Below are 11,319 nucleotides of genomic sequence, written 5' to 3' on the forward strand. Positions count from 1 at the left end.
ATTCTAGAAGGGGTGAAAGATCATATAGTTCCTCATATCCATGAGAAGAATTCAACTTTTGATATGTTCAAAGCTATTTTAGATTTATATCAGAGTTTCAATGATACCAGGAAGATTTCTCTTTAATAAGGTGAAGCTAAGGAGTTCTCGGATGAGATTACGAGACCCCATCATCACATATCTTACGAAGTTCACTCAAGTTCAAGATGAGAAAGGTGGTGTGGATGTCACTATACTTGAGCATGACCTTGTTATTTTTTCCTTACTGGGAGTTCACAATTCATAGTATGTCTTGCAGGATGTTATTAGTGGTAGAAAGAAGTTTCCTAGTTGGGAAAGGTTATGGACTAACTGCATTCAGGAGGAAATCAGAAGACGAACTCGAGATGGTATATTAGAAAAGACCGAGGATGAGGGGAATTTTTATCTTGTAGGCAAGCCCAACTAAAATAAAAGAAAATGGAAGGTTGTGTCTAGAAAGAAAAGTGAGAAGAAGAAGAAGTATCTATGTAAGATCAAGTGCTTCCATTTCCAAGATTTTTGGAAATATGCTACTAAGTGTCCAAATTGGAATAAGAGGTCTAGCAAGAATCATGTGGTTGCATCAACTAAGGTAGATGGATTTGCTTCTCAGTTTGAGAAATATTTCTCACTAATAGCTTGCATGGTAAGCTTAGCAGGGAGTAACATGTGATGTATTGATCCCAGAGCCTCCTTCTACATGAATGGAAATAGGGAGCATTTCATCTAGCTGGAGGAGAAGGACATGTAGTTTCAAATCGAGTTAGGTGATGATGGCAAGTATGCATCCAAGGGGGTGATACTATTAGCTTTGAGAGGAAGTCATGGAGCCCTCTCCATATCATAGATGTCCTTTATGTTCTAGGATTGAAGAAGAGACTTATTTCAATTGCTACCCTTGAGGACAAGGGATATGGTGTCATCTTCATCAGAGGTAAGGCATACCTCAAGCACTTAGATTCTGGAGCAATGAAGCAAATAGGTGTGAGGGTGAGAAAATTTACATGTTATAGGTTGAGACATGCATAGCCTTGAGCATCAAGGAAGGTGGTGAGAAGAGTAGAGATATTGGATAAATTTGGCATAGGTGCATAGGACACTTGCATCATGGGGTGCTGAAGATTCTTTAGCAGATTGCCACAGGATTACCAACATGCAATCTTGATTAGCATGATGTGTGCAAAGGTTTCACACTTAGCAAGTATGTCAAGACTTATTTTTAGGGCCAAGAAAATGGAGCCAAATGGATTTTGGAGCTAGTTCATTCCAATGTATGTGGGCCCTTCTCTTCTCCATATCTTATGAGGTATGGGTATTATGTTACTTTCATTTATTTTTTCTAGGAAAACTTGGAACTTTTCATGAAGAAGAAAGATGGGGTGTTAAACAAGTTCATGGATTTTAAGGCCTTGGTAGAAAACAAGATTGGGAAGAAGGTCAAAAGGTATTGAGGAGTGACAATGGTGGAGAATATGTCTCCAATTCCTTCAAGGAGTTATGTGTTAAGGAGGGCATTAGGAGAGAATTGATAGCACCCCATAACCCTCAGCATAATGGGATAGCTGGGAGGAAGAATTGTAGTATTTTTGGAGAATCCAATGCCTTGTTGCATGATCAGGTACTTCCTATGTTATTATGGGTAGATGCATGCAACATTGTAGTATTCTTGTAGAACAGGAGTCCACATAGGGTTTTTGGATGAGTTACATTGGAGGAGGCTTTCACAGGAAAGAAACTTGATGTTTCACACTTCTATATCTTTGGAAAAAAAAAATCCATTTGTCCAATGATAGTAGGAAGAAGTTGGAGCCCACAATAGAGAAGGACATTTTCATGGGATACAATGAGATAGCATAAGCATATGGGTGTATCTACTAGGATTCAAGAAGAGGGTTCTCAGGTGGGATGTGATTTTTTAGGAGTCCATAGCTATGAGGGAGTCCCTAGAGTGAGAGAAGGATGTAGTACCTAAGATGGAGGAGCCTCAGCCAGGATAATAGATTGAGTCTCATCTAGGTGGAAAGAGATGGGCCCAATAGGATCCACAATGGGATGAAGAGCAAGATGATGAGGAGAAGATACTAGAATGAGAGCAGAAAACTACTCAGTTAAAGACTCCTAGCACAGGGAGACAGAAAGCCAAGTAGGTCAAGAAGTTGATTCAGAAATCCCAAGAGCAGGTTGATGCTCATAGTGCCATGTTTAGGCAAAGTAAGCAGTCACAGTAGTACATAGGAAGATGGCACTGATGATAGAGGTGGTGGACATTAATCCTTCTAGTTATAAGGAGGAAACTTCTCAACAAGTTTGGCAAGATGCCTTAGTGTAGGAATATTCCTCCATCATGAAAACTAATGTTTGGGAGATTGTTCCATGACTTGAGGGAAAATCAATAGTAGGCTCACTTTGGGTGTACAACATGATGCATGGAGAAAATGGGACTGTGGAGAAGTACAAGGCCAAGTTTGTGGCCAAGGGCTTCTCATAAATTGAGGGCGTAGACTATGATGAGACCTTTGTCCTAATAGCATGGTATTCATCCATTAGAAATATTTAGACACTTACAATAGATATGGGGTGGAATATCCACCAAATGGACGTGAAGACAACATTCCTCAACTGAGTGGTTGAGGAGGATATTTATATGGAGTAGCCAAAGGGGTTTAAGAAGCACAGCAGAGACACACATGTTCGCAAGATGAAGAGAGATCTGTATGGGCTCAAGCAGGCTTCGAGAGCATGGTACACTTGTATTAATAGCTATCTTTGAGGATTGGGTTTCACTAAGAGTGAGGTGGATTCCAACATGTACTACGTCATGGTTGGAGGTCTTCTGCTCATTCCAGTGCTCTATGTTGATCACCTTATATTGACTAGAGTAGACAGCTCGATTAAGGATTGAAAAGAGGACCTTGCATAGGAGTTTGAGATGAAGGATATGGGGCTTATGCATTATTTCTTTGGATTGGAGGTTTGGCAGGGTGAGGGTGATATCTTTGTGGGACAAGGGAAGTATACTATAGAGATTCTTTGGAGATTTCATATGCAACATTAAAGGTCCATGTTCATTCCTCTTCACAAACTAGAGGAAGGTGGATTGATCCGAATTGGATCATTATGTTGTTTTCCATCAATCTCGATGCATTTAGAGTGGAAAAAGTGGAGGAATCAGCTCACGGGACCATTTTTACTGGAGGGACAAAGTTTGGAAAAATGGGGTCTAAAACCTTTCGGGAGTGTTTTGAAGCATCAAACAATGTTTTTTTGGGGATAAATTTTTTTCGTTAAACCCCCACACTTTTTCATGTTACTCTACACACAGAAAGCTTTCCAACGGTGCAAGAATCGCGTCAATCGGAGTCTGTATGAAAAAGTTATGCCACTCAGAAGTTGATCTTCGTATTTTCACACCTATAGTTCGAGAGGATGTCACGTCAGCCCTCATTATTCATGGAAAAGGGGCTAACCACGTGTTTTTCTATGAAAAAGACTCTAGAAGATTTTTTTTGTAACTCTATTTAAGAGTTAATGTAGTCAAAATTAACCACTAGTAGGCTATCGGGTTGTGTTACAAGCGGGCCTCTAAGGGGAAGAGGCATTCCATTCTTTCGAGATAATTTTGTTCCATAGTTGAGAAAAGATGGCCAAGAGAGATAGGAGGTAGAACATGCAGAGAGGATATGTGCATTGTAGCACCCCACGGGCCACAGATATTACTTCTTTTTATCTTCTGCCATATTTCCAGACAAAGAAAGAGAGTGAAGCGGCCTCACATTCTAGCTGGGTTTTCTCCCGAAAGGGTTTCCCAGAGAGCATATCTTGTGTATTATGTGTGTATGAGATTATTTTGTCATTCTCTAATTTTTCTTCTTGATTAAATTTTACATGAATGCACTAATTACAGTTAGTTTTACATATCTAGAAATTAAATAAAACTATAATACTGTAGAATTTCAAATTTTTAAAATAATATTATTAGATCTGTTGTGACGAATTGTCCAGTGGAATATCCACGGAAATTTACATATCATGGATGTTATTAGAGTAGAGTGATTGGATGCTACAGTATACATGTAGATCATTGGGTCATCAATGTACTTGGTCAACATATGGCCTGATATTTCTTTTGCAGTCAACCAGTTGAGTCAGTTCATGATGGCACTGAAAATAATTCACTGGGTTGCTAGAAAACATGTTTTGAGGTATCTCATAGGAACACCAAATTATGGATTGTGGTACAAATAGGTTGATGGAGTGAGGCTTTAGGGCTTCATAGATTCATATTGCGAAGGGTGCTCCACAAATCGAAAGAGTACTTCAGGTGGCATCTTCAACATTGGGTCAACAGTTGTTTCCTAGTACAACATGAAGTAGAGATTAGTTGCACTCATTTCAGTAGAGGCCAAGTATATGGCTACCAATTTGGTAGCATGTGAGGCCATTTGGATGAGAAATTTTCTTGTGTGACATTTTAGAGAGAGGATGGAGCCTACTGTGATACATTTTGATAGTCAGAGTTGCATCAAGCTCTCTGAGAACCTAGTATTTCATGATCGCTCAAGGAATATCAAGATCAGGTATCATCATCTAAAATAGTGTGTGCAGAAAGGGATAGTGAAGCTACCGTACATTCCAACAGAGAATAAAACAACATATATCTTGACCAAGGTATTGGCAAGAAGCAGTTTTTTTCACTTCAGAGATAAGTTGGGAGTTTTACAGAACCCTTTCCTTGCTAAGAGAGAATGTTGAAAATAGTAGCGAGAAAAGTCTTCTTGGCTTGGGCCTTAGTCAAGATAGACCTTGCTTAAGTATTCCTTTAGCATGCATGAGTTCCTAGAAACTAGGATGAGTCATGAAAATATTAATTCATGTATAGGAGTTGGAGGCTTAGTTTTTTTTATATTCGAGTGCGAGTTATATTTGGAAAGAGACCAGTTATAAAGCTTCAAGTTCTATTTGAGGCTGGACGAGTTGAAGATTCAATTCAACTTAGTTAGAAAGTCAAACTCAACTCATATTCCAAAATTAACTTGCCAGATTTAGCACGATCAAGAATATTATAAGGGGGATGAAGGCGCATCTTTGTACAATATTGTTGAGCATGAGTTTTTTGTGAGATATGGTTGTGAGAAGAATGTACCTAGGAGAATCCTATACGCAGATCCTTAATAGAGAATTTCCTTGCAGAAAGTGCACTAAGGTTTAGGAATCAATTCCTAAATAATAGGGGTCATCCAGCACTAGGAAATAAGAGCCATACAATGCAAGGATTTAGGATCTAGGTTGGGATTTCTTGCAATCAGGTTTCAACTAAGTATTATTAGTGAGAACAAGCTTGTTCTCTAGTGAAATAGATTGACTTGTAACAAATTTTATATTGTTCAATTTTGTCAATAAAATTCTATAGTCAATAGAGGGTTTTCCTAGTTGGGTTCCCTAGAAAAATATTGCATTGGATTGTGTGTGACTTTATTTCATCTCTATGTATTCCTTTATTCCAGTTACTTATTCATTGTAGATAAATCCTATGTCTTATTGCAATGAATTAGTTTCATATTTGTTGATTCAAGTAGTTGTAGGATTTCAAGGAAGATCTACAATCGAATTGTGAAATAAGCGTCTTTAAGGGGGCAAACTTAATGGCCTTTCTATTAGTTTTTCTAGCTTTGGAAGGTGTTCTAGTCTTAGATGGTGTTTATGAGGTTAGCACCACAAGTGGATTAATTATCTCCAATCATCCAAAAACAATTTCTAAGTGAAATTTCTTAATTAGATTTAATTAACCAGTTTTAATTATTTTCCAAACTTAGGGAAATGGGTTAATTAATTGGGATTAATTGAGAGAAATTTAGTTTTTCTCTAGAGACTTCTAGAAAAGTGACTTTTAGTAGTCAAAATGATCTGGGAGTTAGATCATGGCCCTTATTTCGTCAACGAGAGATTATAAGAGGATATGGATGGGGCCTTTGGAGATCATTAAAACAAGTAGATTTGAAGTGATAATGTGGGCGACACAAAAAACGGTGTTTCAATATGAGAAATTGTGGAGAGAATTTCCAAAGAAACTCTTCACAATGATTCCAGTTTTACAAGAGAAGGAACACAGGTAGTGCGAGTAGCTAGTTTATTCAGTGTGAATTGCCAGAGGCTTGTTTTTGTTTCTAGTTGCTAGAACAATTTCCCAAATGCAGTTCAAGTTCGTCAATCAAGTTTTTGGAGGCATTATTACTCACAATATTGATTTCCCAGAGGTAGTGCAAGTTTCTAGGAAGGATAGTTTGATTTTTTAGTTATCCAGTGCGTGTTATAGGAGGAAGTATGAATTTCCTAGGAGAGGTCGAGTCAGTTTGTAGAGGAGATTCTTGATCTCCCAATTTGATTTGGTCAAATATAATGAAGAGACAAATTGTTAGAGCTTCGCCAATGAAAGAAAAGCAATTTGTGTAATACTTGATTTGCTAAAGAAATAATATAAACCCTCACCTACAAAACTAGTTTTCCCTTCCGAGTTTTTCTAGGGACTATTTGGTCCAAAACTATCGGTGTCCAATTTTTGTGTGTGTGATATTTTCTCAATTCCTATTATTAATATTTGGTGAAATTGCATTTTTGTTTTTATTTAGTATTTTCCATGAATTAATTTCTAGAATACAAATAATCTCCAAAGGTAGGTAAATAATAACTAGTAATTGCAATAGAATTTTCACACTTTATTCACGTTCGCTCTGATTCCATGTTGATTTTCTAGTGTTAATTAGATAAGCACAATTTTCTGCAACTGAGAATTACTTCCAATGATATATGTTATTTTTTAAGAACATTCCAAACTATCATTAAGCAATAACACTTCAAAAAATTCAATTGTAAATGCAAGAGAAATAGTAAATATTGTAGTAGAATAGCCATGCACAGTAAACATTGAAATTCGCCCTAGTGAACCCAAACTCAGGAGAAAACCCATCAATATTTTCTAGGAGAAATTGTTTAGTTCAGCAAAAGTAAAATTTGTTATTTTCAAGTCAAAATTGGTCAACCAAAACCAAAAATCTAGCATAGGTCAAACTTGGTCAAATATGTCAAAATTTGTTCTTTTGTAGCAATATATTAGTTTAGTCAAATTGCACCGAAAATTGGGTCAAACTGACCAAAAAACTTGGTCAAACTACCCAGGAAAAACTTGATCAAAATATGATCAAAGCAAAGAAGTCATCGGAAGTCGAAGGGGTTGAAATTCAACTTGAAACTAGCTTAGACTTGTGATCTAGTATCTTGCAATCATTTGCAATCAAAATTCCTAAAACTGCAGTAAAAAAAAATTCCCTCCACAGTCAAATTTGTCCAAAATTTTCGGTCAAACAACATCCAAAAAAACATCTGTTAAACTGTGGCATAGTAGACTTGGTCAATGTTGGTCAATAGGCAAATTATATACTCATTCAACCTCAGAAATCCTCCTCCTTAACTCACACGTGTGAATAAAATAATAGATGATGTTTAGTGATATGAATTGTCCAAATGTTGTAGGTTGAATTTGTATTTATAGTGGTTAAAAGAGGAGGGTTTTAACCAAGGGTCACACCCATTCACATGGTAAGGATGACTTGAACAATTTGTGGCTTACTTGAGCGTATTCAAATTTAATTTAATTTCCTTTCTTAGCCGACTTGTGTAGTTGGGGAATACCTCCCACAACTACCCAAAAATCAACAAAAGGATCCCTTCAATCATTACAATCACACAACATTCATGGTCACACAAAGGAGAATTGTTGGAAATTGCATCCAAAGCTAACCCAAAGAACCAAAAGAAGGATAGGAAGAAAAAAATTCTTCTCTTTGTAGATTTGAGAAATCAAGTGGAACATTTTTTACGTGGACAAGAATATTGTTTGCACATCAATGTAGAAGGAGGTGAATCTAAGTATCCTTCATAAATAGGAAGAGGAGATCAAAAACCTCCTCCACATCAAGATATAGGTAACGAAGATCAATATCAATTACATGTTTGACACAAGTTCATAGGCTAATTTCATGTCAATTGATTTGGTAAACAAACTTGGATTGGAGGTTCGATATCATCCTAGAACATATCCACTACAATGGGTAAATAAGGATGTGGAAATCAAGGTAACAAAATAGTGTATAATAAAATTCATTGTTAGTGTTTGTTATAGACATTTTTGTGCCTTACGGCATGAAGCATGAAATGTCCATAATCTAAGGGATCCAAAGTCCCTAAACATGTTGTTCCTACCCCTAAAGGAACAAGGTCAGCAAACCACAGCACTAAATATCAGTTCTCCACCTGAAAACACTCAAAAACAAGCAAATTCTGGATCATGTCAACTGCTCCACTGAGCATCTGCGCTGAATGTCAAGTGCTCCACTTTGTGCCTGCGCTGAATGTCAACTGCAAAGAAGGCCGCCTGCGCTGAGCGTACTTGGACAAGTGGCACAGTCATTCCTCAAGGTGTCAGCGCCCAGGAAGCTTCCAAAATGACACTTGGATCAAGGAATTCTCCTAATGATGAGTAAGAGGGTCTAGATCTCCAAGTGGAAGCAAGAACCTCCAAGTGGACTCAAGAACTGAAGAATAACTGAAGTGAGAGAGGACACTAGTCAGCTCTCAAGCTGACTCATCCTTTCTCCAAAACTCCTATATATAGAGCTCTCTCATGAGGTCTAGGGAGGCTGGAATCTTGTGAATGTAAGGAAGTGCTGTTGGTTTGAGTTTAGAGCTATTGGGTGATTTGCTTTGAAGGAGGTGAAGAGGAGATTTCTTTCTGCTGGGAAGGTGATGCTGGATTGGGCCTCTTATGGTTGTATCACTTCCCGAACTTTACTTCTTCCATTAATAAAGCATTTTAGGTTCTTCTATATGCATGTGTCTCAATGATGTATTGTCATACTTGTGTATTTGATTTATTCTAATCCTTGAATCAGTTATGAATGTATGCTTCTTGTAGTTTCCTTCTCTTGCCATTTTGCAGGATCTTGGTGTAGTTGGGCCAGTGAAAGAGCAAGGAGCTGGGAGCAAGCAGCAAGGAGAGAAGATTGGATGAACCATTAGTGAGAGACATCGGTTAGTGGATCTCTTTCTCCCCTATTTTACTTTCATAAAGAAGAAATCTTAGATAGCTTTGCTTCGATTGTTGCTGAGGTACTATCACCCTTAGAGTGGGATAGGGTCATTCCGTATTGGATACTTTTCCCAACAACAAACTGGCGACTCCGCTGGGGATCGTATCTTGTTGGTTGTTTGTGTTTTTGCTATTCATTTCCTAAACACAGGGAGTACCGAATCGAACTGCATTTGGACCTTTCAAATGCAAAGTAGAGGGCAGCTACTCTAGCTCAGTTTCTGGGCATGTTTATGATTTGAAGAGCTGATCCACAAGGACTCTGAACAGCTCTTAGTGATAGCTTTTCATCCTCCTAATTACCCTTTAGTGTGTACTTGATTGATAGCTTTTGATTTGGCCAAAAACTGTGAATTTTTGAGCAATCTGTGACCCGGAAACCAAGAGAAACGAGAGTTTCTCTCTTCATTGCAGGCACTGTGAAGGCAGTCTGCATTTCATCGCAGGTCCCGAAGGGACTACCTGCGCTGAATGTCAAACTGACAGTGTACTACCTGCGCTGAACCAGTTTTGCCTTGTGCAACTGGGGTTCCCTGCTGTTTATTGCCCTGTTTTCATCCTTGTTTTTGCAGCCTGTTATCAGTCAATGTACCTATCTGAAACCACCTTTCCTTACCACTATTCCGCCTCGGTTGTATAAAGAAATTGTATTTGTTCTTTGTATTTCTTATATCATTTGCAGTTTCCCATAACAAAAAGTGAACTAGTCTTGCTGTGGCCTCTTAGATCTAGACCTGTGATAAGTGTCGTATTGATCTTAAGAGTTAGTTTGTTTGCTGTTCATAGCTGATTGAGCTTTTGCTTTCATCATATGGTTTGAATTTATGTATTTCTAGTGTTGAAACAAGTAAATCTTAAGGTGTCTTTTGATTTTGGACAAAGCTTGTTTGCTTTCACTTGAAATTGGATTCGAAATTATACAACAACTTTCTTTTTGTAATACATCAACATTAAGAAAGAGAAAAGAAATACCTGCATTGTGCATGTGCATTTTGACAATTTGTATGTTGATTTAGGGAAAAGTGCATTAGTGTGTGCTCTATGATCTGTGTGAAAAGATGATGTCTTTCTTTTCCCTCAGTAGTTAAGATTTTCAAAGTTGAAAGATTGAAAAGCTTGCTTATCATCTTAGACTGCATTTAGGAAGTTGTATTATACATCTCGTGGCGATCCATAAAGGCAAACTGCTAAACAAGATCAACTTAAAATGAATTGAATTTACATAACAACGCTTTGAAACATAACGCAAACACATAGAGGTCTAAGCTAGAGACGTGTTCCAGCGTCGTTAAACGTGATATCTTAGCGTTGAGTGGTTGGGTGATTCCTCCACGGTGAAGCGATAAGTATCAATACGGACTTGTGCTCCCACGTACCGTCGCATATATATTGGGAGACCCCTATAGGAACAAAGCCTTTATCCATAGGAAGCCGTGTCGGCCGCCCTACTGATCGCAATGCAGTGAACACAGCATTCACGAAGATCGACCACCCATACCGTAAAACGTATTCTGTGGTTTTGCGAAAGGTTTGGCACACCCTCTGCCTAGATCTCCAGAGCAGTTTCTTTTGGCCTTTTTCAAACTCTATAACTGAAAAAGTCCATCCGAGCATTTGTCACTTCGGGCTCGTTAAAACATCGAAGGAGACTAGAGTCATCTTTAGCTTTTTCTCGACTCTTAAAAAGTGAAAAAGCAAGTTGTGTCTAAAGCGTCGTTATAAAATTTATTTTAAACGGAACATAATCACCTCCTATTCCTGCGTTGATCTGTAGGTTGAGAACATGGAACGCCCCAACCAAGGAATTCCCCATGATGGAAATCCTAGTCCTTTCTCCTCTTGGGGAGAAGTTGATGCGCCCCACATGGCCACATTGTCGCTTCCAGGACTGACAGTTGGCCTGCCAATTTGGCTATTCTCAACCAGTGTAGTTCAGAACACCACGGTTCCTGAACAGTCGAGTCAACGGTTAGATCAGTCTAGAGCTGCCCACCAGCCTTCTACTTCCTATAACTCTTCCTCCAATCCTTCATCTTCACAAGGTAGAGCCGGCAAAAGCCAAGCTCCCATGGAGAAGAAGGAGAAGAAGAAGAGGGAGAAGAAGAAGAAGGAGCCTAAGGCGACTGGGGGCAAGCAAAAGACATCTGACAAAAATC

The sequence above is a fragment of the Pinus tabuliformis genome, chromosome J (genome assembly GCF_031772625.1).
Source record: "Pinus tabuliformis cultivar Carrire ecotype Pingquan chromosome J, CPIR1, whole genome shotgun sequence".
NCBI lineage: Eukaryota > Viridiplantae > Streptophyta > Pinopsida > Pinales > Pinaceae > Pinus > Pinus tabuliformis.